Source organism: Patagioenas fasciata, chromosome 2 (assembly GCF_037038585.1).
Source record: "Patagioenas fasciata isolate bPatFas1 chromosome 2, bPatFas1.hap1, whole genome shotgun sequence".
In the NCBI taxonomy this organism is placed as follows: Eukaryota; Metazoa; Chordata; class Aves; order Columbiformes; family Columbidae; genus Patagioenas; species Patagioenas fasciata.
Window position 1 is genome coordinate 13,229,455 of NC_092521.1, and position 25,815 is coordinate 13,255,269.

Here is a 25,815-nt window from a genome sequence, read left to right on the forward strand (position 1 = left end):
GAAGTTGGATGGTTCCCAGCCCTTCATTTTACTTCAGTCGGCTGAGAGGAAGTGTAGCACTAAGGGCTGAATCGCACAGGCTCCATCAATGATGGAAAAAGTGGCCTCATAAATTTTGGAAGGGTGCTGAAACTAACCTGGCTGATTTTTTACATGCTGGTATAGGTGGTTCCTGTTCCTACCCTATCTCATTTAACTGCAAGTGATGTGGAGCACAGAATTTATGATCCAGTTTTGTATTTTAATATTGAGGCACTGAAAATATTAAAAAAAATCTAAGCAATTAAAATATTTATTTTTAAGATTCAATATTATTTGCATTCGTGTGTATAATATGCATGCTAGATGTAGATTATTTGCATATATTATAGGGATATACTACATTTGATATTGAAAAGAAAAAGAAGATCAGTGTCCTGCTTGGAAAACATCATCACAGCATTTTCCCATGTTTCTCTTAAGTTCACTAATGCAATACAGTTTCTGAGGTGTTTTGGTTTTGATAGGATTCCAATTTCCAACAGGATGACCTTAACCTAGAACAAAAAAATCTGATAGTTCTGCTCTTGTGGGTTAGTCATAGACTGTAAAGGGAGGATCTATGAGCATGCAGTCTAAAGTTCTGCATAACAGGCTGTGAAAAATCAAACAGTCGTTCTCACACCTAAAATAACTCATGGTCTTCAGAAAAAGATTCAGCTCTGGTTTGAAGATTGCAAGGAGCAAAGAATTGTTTTCAGAATTTAATGCTTGACTTCTAAATAAGGTTTTACTCCTAATTAGCAAATTCCTTGGATCTTCCGAAGGTGGTATCAAACTCTAGCATTGGTTTCTATTAAAGCCACATCCCGTATTTGCTTTGGAACCTGACACTGCATGAACTTTGCTCGGCCTTTGGCTCCACTGCTATTTTGGTGTATAATAAATATTAATGAAAGCCATAATTCCAGTTTTGATCAATATTGGTTTCCTATAAGAGCCACTGAAACTTGTGATTCAAATGTAAAAGCAGCATAATAATGAGTCATGTGGCAGAACGTCTTCTTTAGACTTGGAATAAATGATAACTGTCAGGATATTTGCATGTGTGAAGATGAAAGAAAAACCTCAGGCAAATCCTTATGAACTGAGAGAGGAGTTTTGCACAGCTTGAAAGCTAAATTCGTCTGTGGTAGGCGACCTTCACATCCCAAAGCAAAATTTAATTTCAACCTGCTTGCTTGGTTGATTGCGTGAACAGCTGGAAAAGCCCGTTCAGTGCGAAGTGCATTTCCCTGGCTGCTGGGGGCCTGGCCAGAAGGTGGCAGCCGCGTTTTGTGGGAGGAAGGGACGTGCCAGACAGCTGCTCTGGGTGTGAGATTAAATAATAGCCAAGACCAGAAACGTTCACATTCTTTTTATTATCCTTGGAATGGTTAAACTGTAAGATAACAAAGGGTAAGAAACCCTGCAGGGGTTTACAGCAGCATGTGTACAGGGGCAGAAGAAGAATCCTGCACAGTTTGGTTACAGGTATTACCCAACATCTCCCAGCTCTGGGCTTTCTGATCCAGCATCTGCTCTCACAACCTGCAGATGTCTTTTCTTGCCTTATGAAATAACAGTGAATTATAATCTGCTGTTACTTCTTTCCTTTGCTCTGTCACTATTTCCTTCCTTCCATAACTCTGCCATGGGGAGTGGCGAGGATTAGCATGCAATGAATTTCGACACGGTGTTACAGTCTGGCACTTTTCCCTCTCAGCTATCAAAGACTTTCTGAATCCATTCCAGAACTGCAAGCAGTCCGTTTACTTTCTGAGAAGTAGAATAATTCTGTCTAGTGTTCCAGTCATTAGTAACTGGATAAAGTTCCTAGTTTATCGTCTCATTTTTGAGTTGTTTAGAAGTGCAAATTTAGGGAAGCAAAGTATTTCATTCCCAGTACGGGCTGAACATTACGTTTCTACAAAGCTCCTATTCACTGACCTGGCGCTCCCCAGTGTGGAAATACTCTGTGTTTACAGAAAAGACAAAGCTGAAGACATGCACACATCACTTAGAGCAAAATGTCACGATGCTCATAAAGTCTCTGAACCTATGGGAGATAATTTCATAGTTTTGGGCCAGGACTGCATGAAGTGTGACTTACTGGACCAAGGAGCTTTACTGTAATTGTGAGAGACTCCACTACTGGAGAACTGAGTAGCTGGCAGGGATTTTCATTTGTAGGCTTCAGCTGATCTTTCAGATATCCTGAGCACAGGTCACTGGTTCCCCCACAGGCTGGGACAGGGGTCTTGAACCTAATTATATTTTGTAATGGAAACAGGCACAGGCAGCAAAGGGCAGGGCTGTGAAGAGATGGGGAAATATTACATAGCCATTTGTTGAAGATGTTATGGCCAGATATGTTGTATTGCTGTAATCTGGCTGAGGCGTCATAGATGTGTGAATAACTGAAGCCAAGTCCTTGTTCTCCAGAACAGAAGGAGCCTGCTGTGCCAACGGAGGTGGTGACAGTAATACTGAGGTGGTGACAGTAATGCTGAGGTAGCTACGTGAGAAGTTCCTACTGGTGAGGAATCTGAGAGTCATGAATTAAGAATTTGATTAATTGTGGATGGGCATTTTCAACAGGAAATTCAAAGGCTCAAAATGTCTCCTGTTGCCATGGGCTTTTTTGAGGGTGGTATTGTGGGCGTCAGTCCCCTTTTCAGTTAGGACCTGCAAACACCAAACGACTGCGGTGACTGTACAAGACATTGCAGGTCACTAATGCTGTCCAAAAACTCCAGTCTGTACCATCACTTTGCAGTGGAGCTGAAGAGTGGGGAAAGAAGGCTGATGCAAATAAAACAGAATGTACCGCAAAGAGGGGACAGGGTTTTTTCCCCATGGATTTTCATTATGGTTGAGACTTATTAACCTGATTTCCATATGTATATTCTGAGCAGCCAAGATTGTCATGGACAAGGAATAAAACAGAAGCTTTGGATGATTCAATACTCAGATGTATATATGGAAGGGGTACAGGAATGATAGATTTCTTCTGCTTATTTGAAAATACTGCAGCCTTATAAGAAGTTTCAAATATTCCTGGAAAGGATGGTGTTACACATGAGGTTAAGGAAGAAGGCATAACCCCCTCATCCCCATTACTTCATGTAAGATCAGATTTATTTCTTTTAGTTCAAAGCACTGCAGCCTCAAACCAAAACATATCCATATACCAGTTTGAGGAAAAAATGTCCAGTCGTGATGACATTTTCTATATTACCCTTAAGGGCAAGTGAAAAAAGAAGATGACATAATATGCAGTAAAGGATTATTCAGTTAGGTATTACAGAAAGCTTTCCGTCTACAAAGGCAGCTCAGCACCGAGATGAGCTTCCTGGTGAGTTGGGAAAATTCTGCCATTGATGGTTTTTCTAACAGCAGGGCAGAGAAATAGCTAAAAGGAACATTCTTGATCCTTTTTACCCTATTACAGCAAGAGTATGGATTGTTGTTATTAATGTCAAACAACTTAGCATATTGACATTTCTGATGAACTAAATCAAAATTACTATGAATACATATTTTAATAACCTTCATCAGTGTATTGACTGAACATTCACAATTAGTATCTACACAGAAAATTGAGTGTTTCTAACATTTGCATTATGCCACTGTAATGTGTTCTCATCTATTCTATTCTATTCTATTCTATTCTATTCTATTCTATTCTATTCTATTCTATTCTATTCTATTCTATTCTATTCATTTAGCTACACAGCATAATTTCATGGTGCATTGGACTGGAAAAGGCATCCTGCTGGAATAAAATCTGGAAGGGAAGAATGTTTCCCTCCTCCTGGCTGAGCAGTTCCCCAGCCCAGGTCAGTGTTTCCACACAAGCCATGTGCCAGTACCGCTTTTGAAGAAATGGTCCTGGAGTTGCACCCTCAGTTTTCGCCAGATAAAAAAAGTCTTCAGATACCAGCTATGGAAAATATATTTGTCTGGTACGACAGTTCTTACAAAAGGATCTTTATTTGCACTGTCAGCAAAAAATATGCTGAAATCTCCTCTCTCAGAGCCTTGGTCCCTACCCAAAGTCTGATTCAACAGGATTCACTCCCTGCTCTCAGTGCTGTGAGAAACCTTTCCAAAGTTGCGATGGATGATTCCAGGAGCAGCTCTGGCTCCTGAATGTCCCTTCCTGCTATTCACAGAATGGTTGGCATTGGAAGGGACCTCTGGAGATCATCCAGTCCAACCCACCTGCTAAAGCAGGTTCGCCAGAGCAGATCACACAGGAATGTGTCCAGGCGGGTTTGAATGTCTGCAGAGGAGCCTCCACAACCTCTCTGGGCAGCCTGTTTGGCCATGGTGTCTGTAGTGCTGGGATATGAATCATGCTTTCTCTGGTCAGAGATCTCTGAAACCCTTCCAAACAGATGACAGGGAGCGCTTGCACTGGCTGCAGCAGGATTTGGATCAGGCCATCTGGGTAAACTTTCTAAATCTGCTTGAACTGCTGGTGAAATGGGTGGTCCCTTGTTTTATCCTCTGGCAACATGATTCAGTGGCCTTCCCTTGTCCCAGCATGGTGTTCTTGTTTCTGTACCATGGACCAGACTATGGACTGAACATCCTTTTTTTTGCCCCCCCCCAGATTAGTTCCCTGATTTGGATTATCACTTGGTCAAATTTGCAACTGCCAGCCTGCAGAAGAGGATGGGATCATGCACAAAAAGCAGGGGTAAGGACAGATCCACCCCACTGAGCCATGATGGGAGAAGAGGAGACTGAGGGGTGACCTTATTAATGTTTATAAATATATAAAGGGTGAGTGCCACGAGGATGGAGTCAGGCTCTTCTCAGTGGCAAACAATGATAGGACAAGGGGCAATGGGATCAAGCTGGAACACAAGAGGTTCCACTTAAATTTGAGAAAGAACTTCTTCTCAGTGAGGGTAACAGAGCACTGGAACAGGCTGCCCAGGGAGGTTGTGGAGTCTCCTTCCCTGGAGACATTCAAAGCCCGCCTGGACACCTTCCTGTGCGACCTCACCTAGGCGTTCCTGCTCCAGCAGGGGGATTGGACTGGATGATCTTCTGAGGTCCCTTCCAATCCCAAACATACTGTGATACTGTGATGGGCATCCTTTGAAAATTCAGTTACACTTTTTTTCATCATCTGTCTCCCAAAAACTTCCTGTTCACATACGGTAAAGATTGTAATTACAGACACTAACCTCTTCAGTATCTTTTCCATTCTCTTTTTTTTAACTGGAAGGAACTTTTTCTTGGGAGACAGAATTGGGCTTTTTAACAAAATAAAAAATATTGACATTAAAGAACAAACAAACAACAACAAAAACACCCTGAAAAAATTCTGTAATCCCTTTTGGTGAGGCTCTTTGCAGGAAAAAAAAAAGTCTCATGATCTGACTGGCTCATCCTCTAAACCATGCATGTGGTTGGTGATTGTGGGAGGAGGGGAAGAGCTTGGACACATTAGAGCTCAGAGTAATGCATCTGACTATCAAGGACTGACTGGCTCATCCCATTATTATTCTCTCTGCTGCAGATTTTTGTGGTACTTTGTTTGCTTTTTTTCTTCAGAGGCCAGTTTAAAAATAGAAACTGTTATGACTGGAATGTTTTTCTTCTTGCGTTGGAAGATAACATCTGTAAGAATTGTAAATGTGTCACTGAAGAATTATTCGGGGGGGGTGGTGTGTATGTGTGAACTTTGCATATTCCAAAGCCAAATTAATCTCTAGAAAATACAAAATAATTGTAGTCATTGCCCAAAGCTTGTTATATAGGGACCACCTATAGTATTGGTATTGTTTCATCTTTGTTCAGTGTTCTTAGAGCCATTTTGAACCACCAGTTCCTGTTCCTGCCAAGTTATGTTGCCAAAGTTAATCAATATCCTATTTCTGTCAAGTTTTTTGTCTCAGCAGCTGGCATAATACACTGGTTTTACCTTTTCCCCTTTCAGATTTTGTGTATTGGAATAACATCCAGATTTCATATAATGGAATAACATTTTGCCATAAGGCTGAATTATGAGTTGTTGTCATATTGTTGAACTCAGTTGAATTAAGGAAGCCAGTTGAATCCATGACGAATGGGGCAAGCTTCTACAAAACTGGCATTATTTCTGTTTAATGACACCAAATCAAGCAGAGGTATCTAGATCTAATGTTTTTCTTTGGATCTCAAGAGAAAATGATAAGAACAACTGCCGTTTAACTTACTTCCTCCCATTGTAACAGCAAGAATTTCATTAATACCAGTAATTGATATCAAATTTCTGTTCTATGAATACTGTGGCATTCACTGCATGATCTGCAAACAGTGCACATTCAATTCAGTTCAGATGGAAACTACCTGTGGGTGATTTTACCTTAGTCAGTAGGAATTTGGCCACTGACTGAACTGAGAGATGGGATTTACAGCTCTGGTATTTGAAATGAAGTCTGAGAGGACTTCATGTCTCTGACATAAACATCACAGTGACAGATGCCAAGCATTACTTAAGTGAGACATAAATACTTTCTTAAGAGAAGCTGATTCTCTTACCTGTGGTAGTTCTGAGCCTTCAGTGCTCCTGTTGTCTGATGGAAGCATTGCAGCTTTCAACAGATTCCTTAGTTTTCTGATGAATGTCCTTCTCCTGTTGTGTTCTTCGGTCTGTCATCCATCACTCACCTCCACCCTGGTCGTCTCTCCAGTTACTATCAAATCTTAGCAGCTTTTTTTAATGAAGAAATCAAAAATATATGCATATTGTATCTGTATAATCAGATTTGAAAGCATTTTTTTTTTGTAGCTCCCATGTTTATCTGTGCTCTCCTTTCTCCATTATACTTAATATAACTATACTTTTAAAATATATTGTGTGCAGTGCATCTTTCTATAAAATCCAAGATGCACATTGTGAGCTGACAGTTACAGCAGTCAGTGGAATAGGGAATTTACAGGTCGTATAAACCTGGCTGGGATAAAAGTGTTAGCCAATAACAGATAGGGAATGTTCCTGGGTTGGACTAGGGGGATTAAACAACATGAGCTGATTATGCTAATTTTCTTCATCTCTTAATGTCTTTGAATTGCTTCACTGAAGTTGAAAGAAACGTTCCCAGTGATTTATGTGGAGAGATATTTTGCCCTTTATTTCCCAGAAAGATGTCTGCTGGTTTATATGGTAAGTACAGTAAGTATCTGCACATAATAAGTATGAATTTGTTCTCTTTTCAGCCAAACACTGCCAGCAAGAATTCAGAATAAACGTGCACTAAACATGTTACACAGAGCTGGCTTTGCCACTAACCAACCACTAATACAAAGTTTCATACACTAACTGGTACTTCCTAACACCAAGTACCTGGCAGCTTTTCACTGTTACCTTAGAGAAGCAAAGTGAGTCATTTGCTTCCCTTGCCTCTGCACAATATCTCATTCTGGCTGTTTTCAAACTCATCTCATTTTCACATTATTTAAGCAATTAGCCATATGAAACCTCTTGTTCTCACTTCTCTGTCCCTGAAAAGTAATGTTCCACCAGACAAGTCCATTAAATTCCTGTTCTGGGACACATTATCACCTCTGCTGCTGTGCACACAGAGAGGTGGTTGGAGCAAGGACCAATTTGCTGTTTCCTAAATGTCCCCCCTTCCATGTGTGCTTAGACATCAGCAGAGATGATAAATAATTTAATGAAATAATGAAATGTAACCAGGAAGAGAAATAAACCCCCCTTCCTTAGCTATTAACTGCTTTTTACCATCCTCTTTAATCTTCACTTTTGCAAAGCAGGAAGATCAGCTTAAGCAAGCAGTTACAGCAAGAGTTGTGAGCCAGCACATTTTTAGGATGAATTTATCTCATAATGGGTTATTGAAAGTGGTTGCTGAGCCTCTCTTACTTGTTTTAAGAAGACACATTCCTGTAGCTGAATGCAAGGGATAACATCTCAGTCCCTTCAAATAATAAGAATCTTGCAACTGAATCCCCTGGGGCAGGATTTTGTGTTGATGTCTCCTTGCAGTCCTACCACTTGTTTTGTCTGCTGGAGCCAGTTCCAGGCTGGTGTGTATTTCCTGGCAAGGTGGTTCTCCTGGGTGAGGATGAGAGGGTTGCAGCTGCAGCTTTGATACTTCCTAGTGTGGTGTGGCTCCATGTCATTTGACAGATAAGAGCCTTCAGAGCCCTTCTCCAGGCCAGCATCATGGCTGCACACAGATCTGAGTAATGCCTCTCACCCACCGTCTTCGTTAACTCACCAGGTGTGGCAAAGCCTGTGATGGCTGTGGGTTGTTGACATGAGAGAAAACCAAACTACTCCGGAGGCTTTACCTGCTGTTAAAATAAAGCAAAGGTCCGTGTTTCTCCACTGCCCACCCAGGATCAGACCAGAAGTAACTGTAGGAAAGACCATCAGCCTCCTGAGATGACTGAATGGAGCAGGTTGGTCTTTCTCTGTTGTAATATGTGGCGAACCTTAACTTACTGTGGATAAAAGTATTGCAGAGCATCACCTGGCAGCTTCACCTGTGCCACAGATATTATCCTCTCAAAGCTACATATTCAAGTCCTTCTGTTGCTTTCCCAAGAGTAAGTAGAAAACAACTTTAAGTAGAAAGAATAACTTCATATAAAACCCCCCTTTTCCACATTGCTTTTAAGTGATTTGAGCTGCTAATACAGTATCACTAACTTGAACACTGGAGCTTCATGGCAGATAACAGAAGAGATTTAGAGTGAACTGACTTAGTATGGGATATTTCTGTCAGTAAACAAGCAGGAGCACACTCCACCAATTTAGAATCTGTAAAACCAAATGTCCACAGCAAGGGCTGAGAAAACTGCCTCCTTCTTTCCCCACAGGGGTGTCCAAAAACAAAGAGGAACTAAGGTAAAATTTGACAGTCTCATTTTCACCTATAACCAAAATTCCTTTTCTGGGTTTGAATTCAGCTGAGGTGCTAATGAATCCATAACATCAAAAACTAATTTTGAACAACTGCCTTTTAATGGGATCTTTCTGATTCTGATGAGTCCACAAAAAAATTGGCAGTGACAGCCCAATGTTACAATATATTCCAGAGCAAAGAAATTTAGAGAACAGCAAGTTTTAATCCACCACACAGTAAAAAAAAAAATAAGCTTCTGAGTTTCATAATAATTAATCAAATCTGCATAAAGATATACTGTTGCTTTCAGCCCACTACACACAGCAAAGTGCTTCTCTCAAAATTAAGAGTGTTTGAGGACAGTTAATGGTAAAGATGCCATGAACCTTCACAAGGGAAATATTGACAGTAGGTTTCTCTCCCCCTCACCAACTTCCCTCCCCCAGAACTAGCAAAAATAACATGAAATGTCAAGCACAACATCAAAATAATTGAAGGGTGACTTGCTGTTTCTAAAATATGTGTAGCCACATAAAATATCAATTTATAAATGATTGCCCACACATGTGTCTGGCTGATGATGCATGCAAGCCATAAAGCTATTTCTAAATGCAGCTGTTTCTCTTGATGCTACAGGGCAGAAGTGTGAGTGGAGTCGGTCATCAGAGAAAGGCTTTGGTGTGCAGGAGGAGTTTCTTCTTTAACATTCAATACTGAGACTTGAATTGTGAGGCCAAAAAGACATACAAGAATTGGGATAGTTAGTGAAAGTAGGAAGAAGAGAAAAAGGAAGCAAATGGGACATCCTGCAGGGCTGTGAAGCTGAGAATGAGAAATTTTATAGTAATGAAGATGATGGTGAAAAGGAAGAGCTGCAAAAAAGGAATAAACAAATGACACCCTATTTAGAAAGTGTGGGTGGCAGGAAGAACAGCAACACCATTAGTCACAGATATAAGAAGTGAGGGGACAGGAATGTCAAGAGAGATGCTGAGTTCAATCTCTAGTGCACTGTGTTTGTGCAGTTGCATAAAGCCAGTCAGTGAAAGAATCTTATTATATGTCAAGGAGAGAAAATTGTCATCATTCACAAACTTCAGAGGCTTTCAAAAAAAGAGCTTCCCTATTGTTTATACACACACAATAGAGTATATAGCAGGAACAGCTGAAATTGGGATAAGGTCAAAGAAAAGGAACTATCGGTAAAATAAGTTATATTCTATTAATATATTTTTGCTGCTGGATGACACTGAATGAGACATAGTTGAAAAGAGCAAAATATTTATCTGGATGAGGATTTGGACATGGATCTGAATATGGAAAATGGGTATGAACCTTTATGTTTCAGGAGATGAGGCACCATTAATGACACATGATTAAGACAACAGTTATCAAAGGATAAATGTTGCTGCCTAATAGCTTTCTCACTGGATACTGGACAAGATAATCAAATATCTAACTGGTATAGCCTAATTTGGTATGATAATTCTCTTAGGATCTAGAAAAAAGTTTTTAAATTTGCATTGCTGATTTTTCATTTAAATTACTTCTATTTTTGCAAGTTTATCAAGTAATGCAAAGTTCCAGGTTTGCTATTTGGAATGATTACATGAAGAGATAGGTGTTTTAGTGGTCAAATGTGGCTTTAATTTGAAATTAAAGAGGAATACAGAGACCAGCCACTTTGGAAATGACACTTTACAGACAGTTCATTGTATCTGAGCTTGTGATTCTTTAGCTATAGTGAAATGCCCATACAAATCTCCAGAAGCATTTGGTCCCTGTAAAATAATGTAGATTTCTCCAACATCTGTGGAGGAAACGATCTTCAGAGCATTGTGGTCTACAAATCACTATCACATGACAATATAAAAATAACCCAGTGGAAAAATCTCTATTAAGAGTTAAGAGCACAGGTTCTTTCTCCCAAAATGTCCCTCATTTTTATCATTGACATAAACAGATATCAAATAAAGAAGAGATTTTTAAAGTAAATTAGGAAAAGAAGAAGAGGGGAATTTCCAAGCAAAAGGCCTGGCTGTGAGTGTTACTGTATGGCGTACTGTAGCCTTTTGTGTTTGAAAACAAGTATTTTCTTTGGAGAGGCCTGATAGTTTTTAAGACCATGATTTTCCTGGATTGAAGAACACTTACAGAAGTTGCTCCTCCTTTGCCAGTATTTGTCCCAAGCTTGTACGGGATTGATTTTCGTATACGCCACAAGGGAAACCACGACAAACATAAAAATGAATGAAATTACTAAAACGTATTCCTCTGTGTCACCCTTCCTCCCAAACTCTGCTTTTTCTCCCTAGGCTCTGCTTGTGAGAGCTCCACTGAATCGCCTCCAGAGTAGCTGCGCTTTAACCTTGCCACGGTTTTGAGGAAAGCCCTACTGAATGGAGTTGGATGGCTGCCTGGAGATGGGCTTTAGAGTTAAATTTGCTACAGGATTCTGAGTAACCAGCTGAGAGGGGCTATTTCAGCAAAGAGGTAGAGTTCACATGGCTAATGAGACCATATATAGCGTGTGCAGAGAACTGCTGCATGGCTGGAAAAAATCCAGCCCTCTCTGGGGACGGCAGAGAAGACTTTATGTTACTGGATCATTGTCTTAAGAAAGTATTTTAGTTGGTAAATACATAGATAGATAAAAGAAGATTTGCATAGTGTATCAATATTCTTTACTGACCTAAATAGTTTATACTGATACCCAGTTTCAAGCACACTTAAATAAATGAGAATATTTTGAAATCCACCCAAAGCGTGATACAGTATGTTTGTTCTTAACTCTGTATAGGACTACGGCAAAGCTGAGGCTTCAGGGTAGATGTAATTTCTACTATCAGTTTGTAAAACCCTCCTGCACACTGGGGAGACGCTTTCTCAATTTTAAATTTGGTTGGAACTATTGTGTAGATAAAGCTCTAGGTGCTTCGGACTTTTTTTTACTGAATTTTTTAAAAGCCATTTTTAGAGGGCTTTAAAGCCATTTCAGGCTGCTTGAAACAAGACCTACAGTGGGGCTTCCATGGCTTTAAAAGCAGGATTAGATTAAATACTTTCAAACCTGGCTTGGATTTTTCATATTATGGTATATTTTCCAAGTCAGATCTAATATTTCTCCCAATCCTGTATGGGAGTCCCCGATGTTTGATCATGTAACGGGACGTGTGACTTTGCCTGCCCATGGCAGGGCTGTCCGTCTGTCCCCTGTGTCTGAGTCTGGGCTGTACGTGTGTCAGCGCACACAGTGAGGTCAGCCTGTATCACATCATGATGCAGAACTACAGCTGGGGGCTTTGGCTTCTGGGAGGGCTCACCTGGCCCTGCACAGAAGCTGCAGCTGTGAAAAAGATCTCGGATGCAGCTGGTGAGGTGATCACAGCACCTACTGTGCAGGATCCAAGAGCACAGTACCCAACATGGACGTGCCGTGGCAGAGGATGATGAAGAGCAAAACAAATGAGTAAGTCTCCCATGCAGCACATGAGACTGGGCAGGTCTTAAATCAGTGATTCACTATTAAGTGTTTCCACTGCTTCTAAAATAATGTGGAAGCATTTCCTTCTAGTGAGAATTAATTTACTGATCTTTATCTACCTCTTTAAAAGTATAAAGTGCTATATAAATGTGTTATCAGAACAGCAAGAGGAAAATTTACCTGTGAATCCCTGGCATTTCATAATGGTTTTGGTATCAGGGTTATTGATTAGGACGTTCAATGCCAGACTTTTCTGGCACGAAGCTCTCCGAGTCAGGGCCTTATTCCCTCACAACGCTTGCAGCTGCTGTGCTGGTGCAGACACTTTGAACCAGTAAGACAAATTAAAAAACAGTGTTTGTAATTTAATCCTTACAGATAATTACGTATTACATTCTCATTAATATGTATGTCCTCCCATACTTCTACCCACAGAATTTTACCTATTTGGTATTAATTCTATAGTTCTGTGTAACTGGATCCTTGTAGAAAATCTTTCTATATACCAAGACAAGTTATTTCCTTCCTTTATGACTATAAAGGAATCCTACACAGGCTGTATTTTTTCTCTGATTGTTAAATCTGCTATTGAGCAATTCCCTTCCTGACGATTTGCTGAGAATGCTATGGAAAAAAGAGAAGTTTCAGTCAGATCTTCCAAAACAAGAGAGAACACGCCTAGAGGTAAAGCACATACACAAGCATAATTCAAAACAAGTTCTGTAACATACTTTATACATAATTTCATATTTTAGATGAGAATATGCAAATTCATAGATGATCCTGGCTGATTGTATTACAGTTGCATAGAGGTCTCTAAGAGCTCGTGAAGATCTGACTTTTTTCTCAGTTAGATTCTTGGCTCTTCAATTTTCTTTACTAATAAAATGTGTTTACTGCACAATAGCAGAGTAACAAGGCTTTTAAAAGGTGTAGACTTCACTTCCCTGAATTGTATAGATGTTTTACATTGTCAGGGTGGCTTAATGGGGCCTTATCATAATAACAAAAAAAAGCCTTTGATCTTGTTTTTGCCAAACATTAGCAGTATGTATGGCAGAATGTTGATTTCAGTGTTTAGGTGTTACATCCATATTTAAGATCAAATGCACTCAGAAATCCATTAAGATTGAAAGTTTACTTATCTAGATAATTTGGAAATTTGGCATAATTTGTTCAAAACACTTCCAGAAGCCTTAATTTACTCTTTTGATTATAAACAATATTTATAAATAGAGTTGTATAAATTAAAAATTGGCACATGAACTACCAGGTTACTCTGTAACTGTCTTGGATCTTAAAATTAGAGTACACATAACCTAAACTTTCTGGTGTCTCAGTCACTCTCTGACCTTCAGATGTGCTGAGGATCCCTCTAATGTCACTGGAAGTTGCTGAGGATCATAACACTAAGCAAATGTAAAAGTTGTGTGCAAGCAGCTATAAGATCTCCCTACGAGATAGTAAAATTCCTATCTGGGCAAACACTAATGGTTTTAATATGGTTCTGATGATGCAGTAGAGTGATGATACAGAGAGCTCAAGTCTGAAGTTTGCATGACAGTGTCTATTTTGGCTTTTTACGTAAATTTCTAGTAATAGAGATTATGGTAAAAGCCTTGAAAAATATTAACAGAATGTACTTTACAAGCCCAAAACTCCCAAAGAATAATAAAAAAAAATAACATAATCTAAAAGGTGTTTTGTAAAGAGGAAGCAGTACAACCTTCTAAGCAAATCTCTGAAGCAGGTGCAGGCTGCAGTCTCACTTTCAAGTGTCCAATGTCTTCTATATATTGAACCAAAGCGAGAGCTGTAGGTAAATGGGAAATGTCTGACAGAGACTGGACCAGAATAAAAAACGATTGAAGTGTTTTGGTGTTGATTCTCCGAAGCTATTTACAGTTTATAGATGTGTTAACAAATTGCTCTTCTTGTATCCTACCCCCAAAATCCTTTATGTGTGTTTATAGATCTCTTTGTCTGGCCACACTTTAGTAATGAAATTACCCAGCCATGGAAGCAACAACTGCATCCTTCTGTGCTGTGGGAAACCAAAGGCAACTTCTATTATTGGGAATCAAATATTCTCCTGTTCTGAAACCCTTCAGGTGCATTTTGTGGTATCTGATATACACTGTCAATTTGCTAAGAAAGGTCATTGTTCATTACTAGATTGCTTATTCTGAAGCATTTCATCTTGTATCCTGATTTTATGGGTTATGTGCCACAAACTCAAATCACAGGTTCATTGGTATCTGTGCCTTCTGAAGTGTTTTTATTAATAGAAACTACTAAGAGAATTCCAAAAAGGAAGAGGCAATATACACAATGAACACAGGGGTACACACAGTGCATTTTTTTTGTCATACGCATTGAAGAGTTGATTCTTTCTCTTTATATAATCACATAATTAGCTTGCATATGGGAGAGACAGAAAACTGGAAAAATTGTGTTGCAATGACTGGTATTACCATTGCTATATTACTGATCATTTATTTTGCTTCTAGCAATGCCAAGAACAAAACTTCTGCTCATGATTCCACTTGTATTTCCAAGTAGAATTGCAATTTCCAGTTTGGAAGCTGCTTCTCTGGAGACCACCACGTCCCTATTATGTCTACAGATGAACATTTGCCTTGGGTGCTTAACATTATGTCTGCATCACCACCAATTTCTGTCAAGCACAATGTGCCTTCAAACCCTACATAGCAATAATTTTGTAAACCATTTAAAAATCATTTTTGTTATTGCCAATATAGCAGAAAAGAGCAATGCTCGGTATCAACAAATGGCTCCTATGGTGTCTCATGACTAGCAACTTTGAGAGAAGTAGTTGTTTCTCCCTCAGTTACAGTTCATACACAAGCGCCTATTAATACTTTTTTCTGGCCAAAATACACAGTTTTCTGAAAAAATATTTGTTGTTTTTCAGATAACAATTTGTAATGACAAGACAGGTCTACCTTCTGGAATAATTTGAGAGTAAGGAATGTAAAAGAACAGGATAAATATGGATGAAGTTAGTCTGGATTGCGGGATTTACTTTCTGCCACATACCCAGTACAAGATGCAGGATCCCTTAGTTCGCACAAATCTGTAGACCAGCTGAAATCCCAGGTACTGAGCCCATGTCCTGTTCTCCTGTGTGTTTATTTCCTGCTGGAGAGAAGCACTGCTGACCATGGTTAAAATCATGTCCAGGGATTGCAGTAGAAAAAGCTGAGTAAGTGAAGTAGAGTCTGAGGAAAAGGCGGTGTATCTGTGGTTTAAAGGTGTTTTTGAGTAGAATCATGGAACAGTTTGGGTCAGAAGAGACCTTCAAAGGTCATCTAGTCCACCCCCCTGCAATGAGCAGGGACATCTTCAACCAGATCAGGTTGCTCAGAGCCCCATCCAGCCTGGCCTTGAATGTCTCCAGGGATGGGGCATTTACCACCTCTTTGGGCAACCTGGGACAGTGTTTCACCACCCTCCTTGTAAAAAGTTTCTTCCTCATGTCCAGCCTGAATCTCCCCTTGTTTAGTTTAAAACCATTGCCCCTTGTCCTGTTGCTACAGGCCCTGGTAAAAAATCTGTCCCCATCTTTCTTAAAGGCCTCTTTTAAGTCCTGAAAGGCTGCAATAAGGTCTCCCTGAAACTTTCTCTTCTCCAGGCTGAACAACCCCAACTCTCTCATCCTATCCTCACAGCAGAGCTGTTTGATCCTGTGTAAAACTCTTCTGCTAAATCTTATGCAACTAGAAGTTAAGCATTTAAGTCATAGTCACTCCCAGTCCTCTTTACAGTCCATGCTGATAAGCAGGCACAAGTAGAGGGTGGCTATGATTGTCATCAGATGTAAGTCAGTCAAGTGTGGTGCCATCCAGAGGTGTCTGCATCCATTTCGGTCTATATTGGGAGCACAGACACCTACACTGCAGATGCCATCGTAGACACCTAAAAAGTTAGATGTTTAAATCTGAACTGGTCACTTTTGTCTCTATAGTCCATGGAAATCTGAAGCTTAGGCAGTAAAGCCCAGGAGGGAAACTGCAGCTCAGGCAGGCCAAGGACACAGACAGAAAGTCTACAAGGGTAACACAGAGTTCAAACTGTAAGTGCTGGTGTTGCTGATCCAGATCACGTATGCTTCAGGGAGTAAAAGCCGAACTTCCAAGAGGCAGCACAAAGCTGAAATGCAAGAAACAGATGACCCAGCATGCCTGGCAGAGATCACTGAGGTCTGGCCAATACTGAAGCACAGTAATAAAGCAAAATCGATAGCTTCTTGGATTACATAGTTGTAAAGAAATGAGGCAGGATGGACTCTGGCTGTCTTTGCTATGGGCAAGCAGGCTGTGGTGCTAACGAGCGTTGTTGAGGGTAAAAGGATTTTTTTTCAACGTATGATCTTTATCTCTTGTGGTTGTGCAAGCTTATAAAGTGACAGTGGAATAAAACAAACAAAACAAAACAAAAGGATATAAACTTGTGGTTCATTTTCCTGTTAAAGCAACACTAAACTGAATGGTTCTGGTGTATTACATTGAGTGACAGAAGTGTGTAGCTCTACTGAGCCTATTTACCCTCAGGCACCTAAAAGTGTGGCTCAAACCCTCTGTTTGTTTACCAAATACCAATACCTATATAACACATAAATCCTCATAAAGGCAATTTATTCCCACCCCATCTGTTATTTCTTTTCACAGAAAAATCTTGAAAATAATTCCTGTATGGTATCAAAGTACCTGAGGAAAATAGGTCAATAAGTAAATAAACATGTCTCCAGATGTCGTAGCACCTTTTATGGCCACATGCATATTTGATACATTTATTCAAACCACATTTGAAAAGAGATGAATTCAAAGAGTCCTTGCTGTAGACTGAGAGCAAAAGAGAAAAACAAGAGTACAATAATGGCCTATTGCATTGGTAATAAATAGACTCAAGGCTGATCTGCCATTTATTTCTTTAAAAAAAATCAAAGCAATGAACAATTCAGCCACTCTCAGCAGTGGTGATTCTCTGTCACGTAATTCAGCACTATATCCTTCCACAGGTTATGAAGGTGCTGAAAATTCAAAAGAAATATAAGCAGTTTAAAACCAAGACAAATCCTTGGTATTCACAAGTGAGATAAAGACAACTGCCAGCAAGTGTTCTCCTTTATTACACAGCACTGTTGGCTTGTAACACCTTCCAAACAAATATAATAGCTTAGGATGCGAGAGAGACCAGAAGCGTCGGTTTTGACATCGTTCGTGCAGCCTGTTGTCCCTCTAGTTACAAATCTCATCTTTGGCAGTGATTGGTTTCTGACCTTTGCATAAATATAAGAAACCCCACAGGTAGCTATGGAATAACCTGCTCTCCATTTAAAGTGGTTTCTGAGTAAAGTTTGGCTTTGGTCCTGACTTAAATGTTCATTCTCCTTTCCAACTTTTTCACATTTCTTTTTGACAACCATTCTGCTAAGTGTTTTGCCTTGTTCTGACTGTTCTTTATCTCAGAGCATTTTCTTAAAGAGCTTGCGAAGGACAGATTTCATACTCTGCAGATTGTTGTATAGCAGCACTCCAAGGAGCAGCACAGGGAAAAAATAAAGGGTGGACCTCAAGAGAACACAGAGAATGGAGCCAAGATGTAGAGCCTGAAACCTCACACTTTGCCACAATTAATATTGCCAGTTTTCTGCCCCCACCTGTGAGTTTAGGAGAAGAATTCCATCTGCTGGATGCATGTCCAGGTCTCCTGGATAAGGCTAGTGTATCCAAATTTTGGGAATGAAACCAGGTTCCTTCTTTTGTTTATTTAGAAAATATATTAATAATTATTACAATTATCACCTGAAACATTAAAACATAAGAGATACTAACTTTTGCAGAATAGATGCTTATAAAATAAGCGCAGTAATCACACCTTCCCTGTAACAGCTGGATGGCAGCTTTATCAGGTCATTTAGAATGCAGTGCCAAGGCAAGACTCCCTCCCTTGCTCCTGCCGTACTTACACAGCTGGTGCAGCCAGAGCGCTCAGGAATTGCCAGCACTGAGCCCTCAGTACCACTGAACTGCTGCATCACTCTCTGCCTCTGTGTATTCAAACTGGTTTCTGTCAGTGGCCAGTTGACTAAAAAAGCTCTCTACCTTGTAACTGGCATTCTTAGGAAGTTAATGCATTTTCTCCTTGCTAAGGGAAAGAGGAATCAAGACTTCCAATTTTTTTGTCTTGATTCATCTGTATAGAAATAAAATGGTTAATTAAAACCAAAACCACCATAACATAAAAACGTGTTAAAAACACCATTTGGTGTGATGGTGGATTTAGCATTTGCCAATCACTTGCATACTTAGGAGATTATTATGTCTCTGTAGTTATTATGAACCATCTGTAGCCTTCTCTTTCCATTGATGAAGGAAATATTAGTGTAAACCCTCATCAGGTTCTTACACACCATCTCTTTCTGCTCATCTTTCCATTTCACCTTTCTGTCATTGTACATCTCTTTAATTTAAATAGGCTTATATACCCTCTCTACAAAAATTTTAAGAATTGAGCATCCTGTCAGCAATAGAACTTTTGAAGATCTCACTGAAACAGTGGAAGTCCTCTGAAATCTGAATAGATAATAATTTCTTAGTCTCCTAATGAATTAATCCAGCAGGTAAATCTGCACAATAGCTATTCATCAGGAAAGTTCTAAATGTAGATTCTAATCTATTCCAATTACTGATATTTTATTTTATTTTATTTTATTTTATTTTATTTTATTTTATTTTATTTTATTTTTAATTTGAGAGGACACACACGTGGCCTAGCTGAGAAAAGAGTTCATTTGCTGGTTTAGAAGAATCTCAAGCTTCTAGACAATGAGGACACAAATGATTTTACAGTAAGATGCTGGATTTTTTTGGCAATTCGCACCTGTTTATTTTCTTCTTGAAAACGATCTATGCAATAGAATCAGTTAATTGTTTGGCATCCTAATCTGTATTCACAGAGCTTAATATATCATGTAGTTCTAAAATGAAATTTTTAAAAGGAGGTGAGGCTATTTAATTTTACAATTACAGAGAAGGCCCATGAGATTATCATGGTATATAGTCATATTTACTTTTGTATAGCAAGGTAGCTTCAAATAGCAACTTATTCATTAATAAGTGAGTAAATGGAGATTGAAAATGTTGTATGGGGGCCCTCAATACAAGGCATTTAACCTGCCACAGTTACTGAAGGAAACTATGGGAAGATGAAGTCACAATGTGTATTACACTGTTGCACTTCAAGGAGTTAAGGAGATCTGTCGGTTTCTACAAGAATCTAGCTCTGCTACGCATTGTGTAGAATAACTTTTACTTTAGATCTGGACATTACTCCATTTCAGTGTTTCTTTTGCTCCGCATTTTCTGCAATTGCTGCTGCAACACTCCAATAGCAATTTATAAACTGAAGGAAGAAAAATCCACTATTCCTCTAAGGAAAACACTCCATGATCTGGGATTTTGTGGCATGGTTTAAAAGAACTTGTCTGTCTTCATTCCTGTTGAGAGCAGAGTTAGTGCTATCAGAGTGAAAGGAGGTGTTACCTGAGGAAGGACTGAGCACTGCTGAAATCCTGGGGAAGGCATTTGGCTACTACATGGTTGTGCACTTGTATATAAGGTCCGAACTTCAGACCTTTGTGTAGACTCTTCAGAGGCCTAAATTTAAACCATACATCTGTTGAAGGAAGGTAGGACTGAGCAAACAACTTGCACGATAGAGTGAAAAACAGGTTGCTTAAGGATGAGCTTAGTTCTTGCCTGAGAGAGGAGAAAGGGTTGAATTTTGGAGCTGCACGACTTCAGCAGGGCTGGCAAGAATGACTTTACTGGAAAAGAGAGGACCAGCAAGGAGCAACAGTGGACTGGGGAAAGCCTCCAAAAAGCAGCCATAGGCCCATTTAAAGTACTAGACTGGGAACAGACAGGGTACGTTAACAGGATAATGCAGGTGGAAGACTAATAAAGTGAAAAGTGAGAAATAAAGCAATCAATGAAGGGGAAAAAACAAGGAATAAGAGAAATCCATGATGTGAAACTGCTTGAAAGCCTCTGGTGAAAGGTAACAAAGCTCTGTCCATCACCCCTTTCACTGGATGTGTAAATAGGCTGAACAACTGCTTGGGCTGCCCTTTCAGTGGTGTTTAACTCTTATCTTCTGTCACTAATTAGCTTTGTTCAACAGAGGTAAATGGGATCAAGGGGCAACACAGTAAATGCTGACAGAAATGTTTTATGTAGCATAAAGGAATGGCTGCTTCAGTCACAGCAAAAAATTATCAAGATGGGGTCCCTATAGGTCACCTCATGCATTTTACACCACAAAGTGGTGAATGTCTCTAAGGTCCTAATCCAGCTGCTTCGTAATTCTTTCAGAGCTTTCTATTTTTTCCAGGCTTCAAAGGAAGTGTAATGGTACAATATCCTTTGTATGATGCACTACCTACCCCAGCGTGTAGGGGCCAGATGAAGGTGCTGGGCAAAGGTGCTCTACAGCATCTGTACGTTCAGCTGACATCAGCGCAGTGCAGGAGCTGCTCAGCCTCACTGCAGGGCTGCCACTCCAGTTCATGCTCGGCACTTGTATATACCCAAAAACGTGTGTTACAAACCTGAAAGTATGTTCAAGTACCCCCTGAAGTCTCAGCGTTACACTGATGTGGGAGACCGTCTGTACACTGGAAATTTCCAACGACTACTTTAGACCACCCAGTCCTTTTTCTGCGAAACATGTAATAGAAAACAGCTAAGTGCACCAAATAAAAGTAAGCTCTATATACTGCTTTTCTTTGACATTCCCTCCTCTCCCAGGAATATTCCTCTTTTTTCATACCTCTCCCCTGATACATTTTTATGCAGTTCACTAAGTGGAACAGTTCAGCCCTATCACTTTACCCAGTTTATTGAAAAAATCATCTTTTTGAACTCCAAGGATGTAGTACAGATCTTTTCTCTTTTTCAGGAGGAACACAAATATTGGAGGACAAAAGGTAAACTTTTCCAACATGTCTAGTGTGAAAATCTCCAGGAGTCATTTGAAGAAGTGCTGTACATCCATATATTATAAATGCGGGAGGAATTACACTAAACACCTAGTCTCAGCTCTTCTAAGTTAAAAGAGGAGCTAAGAGCTTGGCTAAGCTAAGGCTTCACTTAGTTATGATATGAGAAGATCCCATCTTTTAGAAAATAAACTTCTAGTTTCTAGTTGTTAATTATTTTCACTGCTAAAATTTTTACAGTAGTCTGATTCTGCCTAGTTTCAGCTTCAGGACTTGCCATACATCGATACACAGTGATGGCTGTGGCTGTCACATATAAGTTTATTGGGTGCTGAAAATGTTGTTTTATAAAGTAAGTTACCTAGAAACTATGTTTCTATTAAACCCACAAACTTTCAGTGAATTAAAGTGAATGAATTGATCTTTGGAGTCTATTACTAAGAAGCATTTTCCCAAACCTTTAATGCTTCTCCCAAAAGCTTTTTGAGCTATGTGCAGTTTATCTGAGACTGAGGACACCGTAGCTGAATACAATCTTCTAAAAGCACTTACCCCGAAAGTAAGAAAAAGTGTAACTTCTCATCTTGTATTTGATAACCCCATGTTTATGAATCAAAAATACATACCGTCCCTTTCAGGTGCAGCGTTGCAGGGGGAGCTTACTTCAGTGATTGTCTGCCATGATCCTCCGATTTGTTTAAACCACTGTGCGCCTGTCTGCTTCCTGAGTGTAAAAAACATGGCATAATTTACATGAACAAGATGAAGACCAGAGAAGGCCTTGACATTGTGTAAACACAGCTCAGCAATAATTAAACACCAGTGTTATCAACACTGTTTTCTGCACAAATCCAACACAGTCCCGTACAAGCTACTACAAAGACCTTTAACTCTATGCCAGCCAAAGCCAGTACGGAGTCCTAAGCCAAAAAGTGTCTTGAAATCATATATGTGTTTATCAATATAATAATGTAAATGATTGTACAAAGCTGTACAAGGGAAGCAGTGATGGTCAGAAAGATTGTTTGCACTTGATCTACAACTTCACAAGATTATTGTAACGTCTTTTATTGCTGAAGGACAAGATCTTACTCATTTTTGCACTATTTCAATAAGTAATGATATTTTAAGCTCCCAATCTTGTATTACATTCAGATTTTAGACTGTAGATAGGATTTCTAATTTTAGCAAGTGGTCAGTGTATTTCAGGACTCCTTTTTTAAGTGAGCACCATGTTGCGTTCTCTGTGGATTCCTCCATCTGCCAACACACAAACAACTGTAGGATCAGACCCTCGCTGGGCTGGCAAGACCAGAAGAGCCACATCATTTTCAGAAATGTGAGACAGAGAAAAAAATAGCTTGTCCATGCCTCCCTGAAGTTATTAATCTGGAAGTTTCCTAGAAATTCTGGCCTGCCTAAATATAGTGCTTAACTTGTAGAACACAAACAGTGCATTCTTGCAATTTATGGTATCAAACGTTTACCAACTCTTAAACCTTGGTCTCGCCTTAGCTGACAATACTTATCTTTACACTGGGCAGAGAAATCATGTTACTCCCTTAACAGAAATTTCCTTCATCAATAATATTCTCTTACTTCATCACATAAAAATGTAATTATTTAACATGCACTCAATATTTATATGAGATGAGGGCAGCCTAATATTTCCTGCCAGTCTCCACAAAAAGATTGGTCTCCCAGCCCTGCAGTCCTTAGGAGGCCTTGCAGAAATGCTATGAAAGATGGCTCGCATTTTTCTGCTGATTTCTACATATGCACTTTTCTAGCTTTTAGGGCTGAGCAGCACCAAATTTTCCATATAGCTGGTGTATGAACCAGATTTTTAGTTTGGTCACTCATAAAATAAATCGTGTTAGAAGAAAATTAACCTATCAGAAAAAAACTCAAGCAAATAAAGGGAAATTTCTGCATTTTTCAGAACGTTGTGAGAAATATGCATTTTGGCAGGTTCACAAACTCTGCTGGAGTGTCAGGGACTAATGAAAGTTACTCCGCACCACCTGCTGAATGAAGTTAAATGGATGGTCTGATTAATTCAAGTGTCACTCTAGCCAATGGCTTCAACTTCACTTTTCAACAAAATAAAAGTTCTGACAAAGAGTTATGGAAAAAATCTATTAGGTTGTCTAGTTCATTTCCTGTCACTGCAGAATTGTCACTCTGAAGACATTTTTATTCCAATTTGTTCAATACAGTTTTAAAGGCTTGGAAAGGCATAAGCCACAGCTGCTGCCCGCAGAGTAATTTACAGTCTGCTAAACCCTGATCTCTATCTTGACATACAAATAATGACTGAACTTTTGCAATAGCATTGTATCATGCCTGCTTAAACAACGCCCTTGTGCCTCCCTCTATAGTTGGTATTTCTATACAGCAAATACCTATAGGCTGTGTTAGAAAATCCCCATTCATCGTTGATGTCATATTCGTTTCAACAAAGATCCATGCTGCCACAGGGTCCTGTCTATAAGGAAATCCATGAGACTGGCACAACAGACTCTGGACAAAGATACTCTCTCCTTCAGTGTCTGAAAATACTTGCAATGTTTCGAGTACTGTCGAAACACACCAAGAATAATCCAGATGCAATCACTTTCTGCAACAGATGTACAGCACGACTGCATGGGCTGCGTTGGTGCCAAAGACAGGAACTCTCCTTCCTTGCCAGGTACCAGCGTTCCTTCTTTGCTCTTTTTTTTGTAGTCTGGTGCAATCAAGCTGTGTGAAAATAAAACAAAATACAACATAATCAGAAATATGTCCGATTGAAGAACAAACAATCTTTCCCTGGAAAGATTGTTTGTTCCTTGTTTTTCTGGTGGTGTTTTATTTAGGTGTTTGGCAATCCCATTGCGTGTCCTGCATTTCTCTGTGGAAGCATTAATTTTTATTGAAAAAGCTATTTGATTAAGAAGAATTTTAAAAGCATCTTTGAACACTTCTATGAACTCTGTTGTTACAGCTCTCTGGAAATGAAAACTGTTACTGACAGCCCCTGAAGAGTAACAGAAGATGCCATTTTTTCCAATAAGATGCCTGGGAAGATAAGTACAGTTCTGAGCATCATCAAGGCCTTAGTGGCTCTGGATCAGGAGTAAGAACTGGAAGAAAGATTTACAAACCGGTAAAAAATCTCTTGCCTCAGAGGCAGGATCTGTCAGCTGCATGGAAAAAATGCATTTAACTGGAAATAGCAGCCAGCACTCATCTATCTTCACTATTTCTCTAACAGGGTGAAAATTGTAACATCCTATATCCAGGCCTTTATGACTTATTTGCTATATTTCTGTGCTCACTTTCTTCTCACTCCCCACAGTACACCTACTATATGTAAATATCCAAAATATTGAACACATACTGTAGGTAAGACATCTCTGTTTATCATGGGATCTTAGTCTCTTTAGCATCACTAATCCACAGCAGTGGAACTGGAGAGAAAATGCTGCTTTTTCAAGTCAACTTCTAACTTCTCCCCACATTTCCCTGAAGAAACCCCCTGGATGGACAACCCCCCCACCCGAAGTCAGATATTTTTGGTATGATAAGAGCTTGACATAGAGCAGATTTTGAGTGTCTCCAGAAGGCGCTTGCCATAGTATTAAATGAGCTAGGCACAGCTTATAATAACTGAGTCCCTTGCGGTTGTGGTTATTTAGTTTCTTTGTAAGCTAATTACAAAATCTAATGGTTTTTGAACACAACGTTTTGAGAAAAACAGAACCTGGATTAACCCCTAGGACGGCGTATGCGCCGGTGAAGCGTTCAGGGTGCGCAGCAGAACACTCAAAATGTGGTTTTAAAAAACCCTCCATTGAAGGATGAAGACGTAAACTGTGGCCTAAATGTGTAATTTTTTAAAAAAATAACCATTCTAGGTATTTTAAACACAATGCTTGCCAATTAATTAATTTAAACAACAAAAAATAAGCTACATGCAGCTAAAGCATACTACACCAAAACTGGAAGTTACAACACTGCAATACTCTAAAACAAGGGCCTGGAAAATAGCAAAGCAAGCAAAAACCTGATTTTTGTTATTCTGGTAGGATGCTGATGGCTGGTACTGGCTGGGGACACCTTTTGTTGCTGCAAAAGAGCCCTGTGGACTTCCAAGTACCTAAATAATAGATGTAATATTAAGAGTTTGGGAGGGTGTTTCGCCAAGCTCCGGTGTTGAGAGGAGAGCAAGTGTTCAATCCCGGTGCCCCCTCATCTACGGCCCTCAGACCGCGCTCCGGCCCTGCGGCCAGACGAGCTTCGCCCCCTCAGGGACGAGACCCGACGGCCCCGATCGCCTCAGGGCCGGGGCCGTCGGGTTTCGTCCCTGAGGGGGCGACGGAGGCCGCGCTGCCGCTCCCTCCCCGCGCCTGCGCGGAGCCGCCCCCGCC

The 25,815-nt window shown here is 39.8% G+C and overlaps 1 long non-coding RNA gene across 5 annotated transcripts; it reads right to left on the bottom strand.

Moving 5' to 3' along the window:
* Positions 1-1,381: 1,381 nt before the first annotated feature.
* LOC136098556 (uncharacterized) lies at positions 1,382-25,742 on the bottom strand. 5 transcript variants are annotated; one of them, XR_011737342.1, is made up of 10 exons: positions 25,452-25,742; positions 23,997-24,145; positions 22,030-22,127; positions 15,439-15,537; positions 14,105-14,191; positions 12,559-12,702; positions 8,265-8,340; positions 7,907-8,098; positions 6,562-6,733; positions 1,382-2,333 (listed from the first exon to the last, which is right to left on the bottom strand). It is a non-coding gene; the product is annotated as an uncharacterized lncRNA (long non-coding RNA). The 5 variants fall into 5 exon arrangements; XR_010650951.2 differs by having other exon boundaries at positions 7,907-8,340; positions 25,545-25,742; XR_011737340.1 differs by having other exon boundaries at positions 7,907-8,340.
* Between the last annotated feature and the right edge of the window lie 73 nt (positions 25,743-25,815).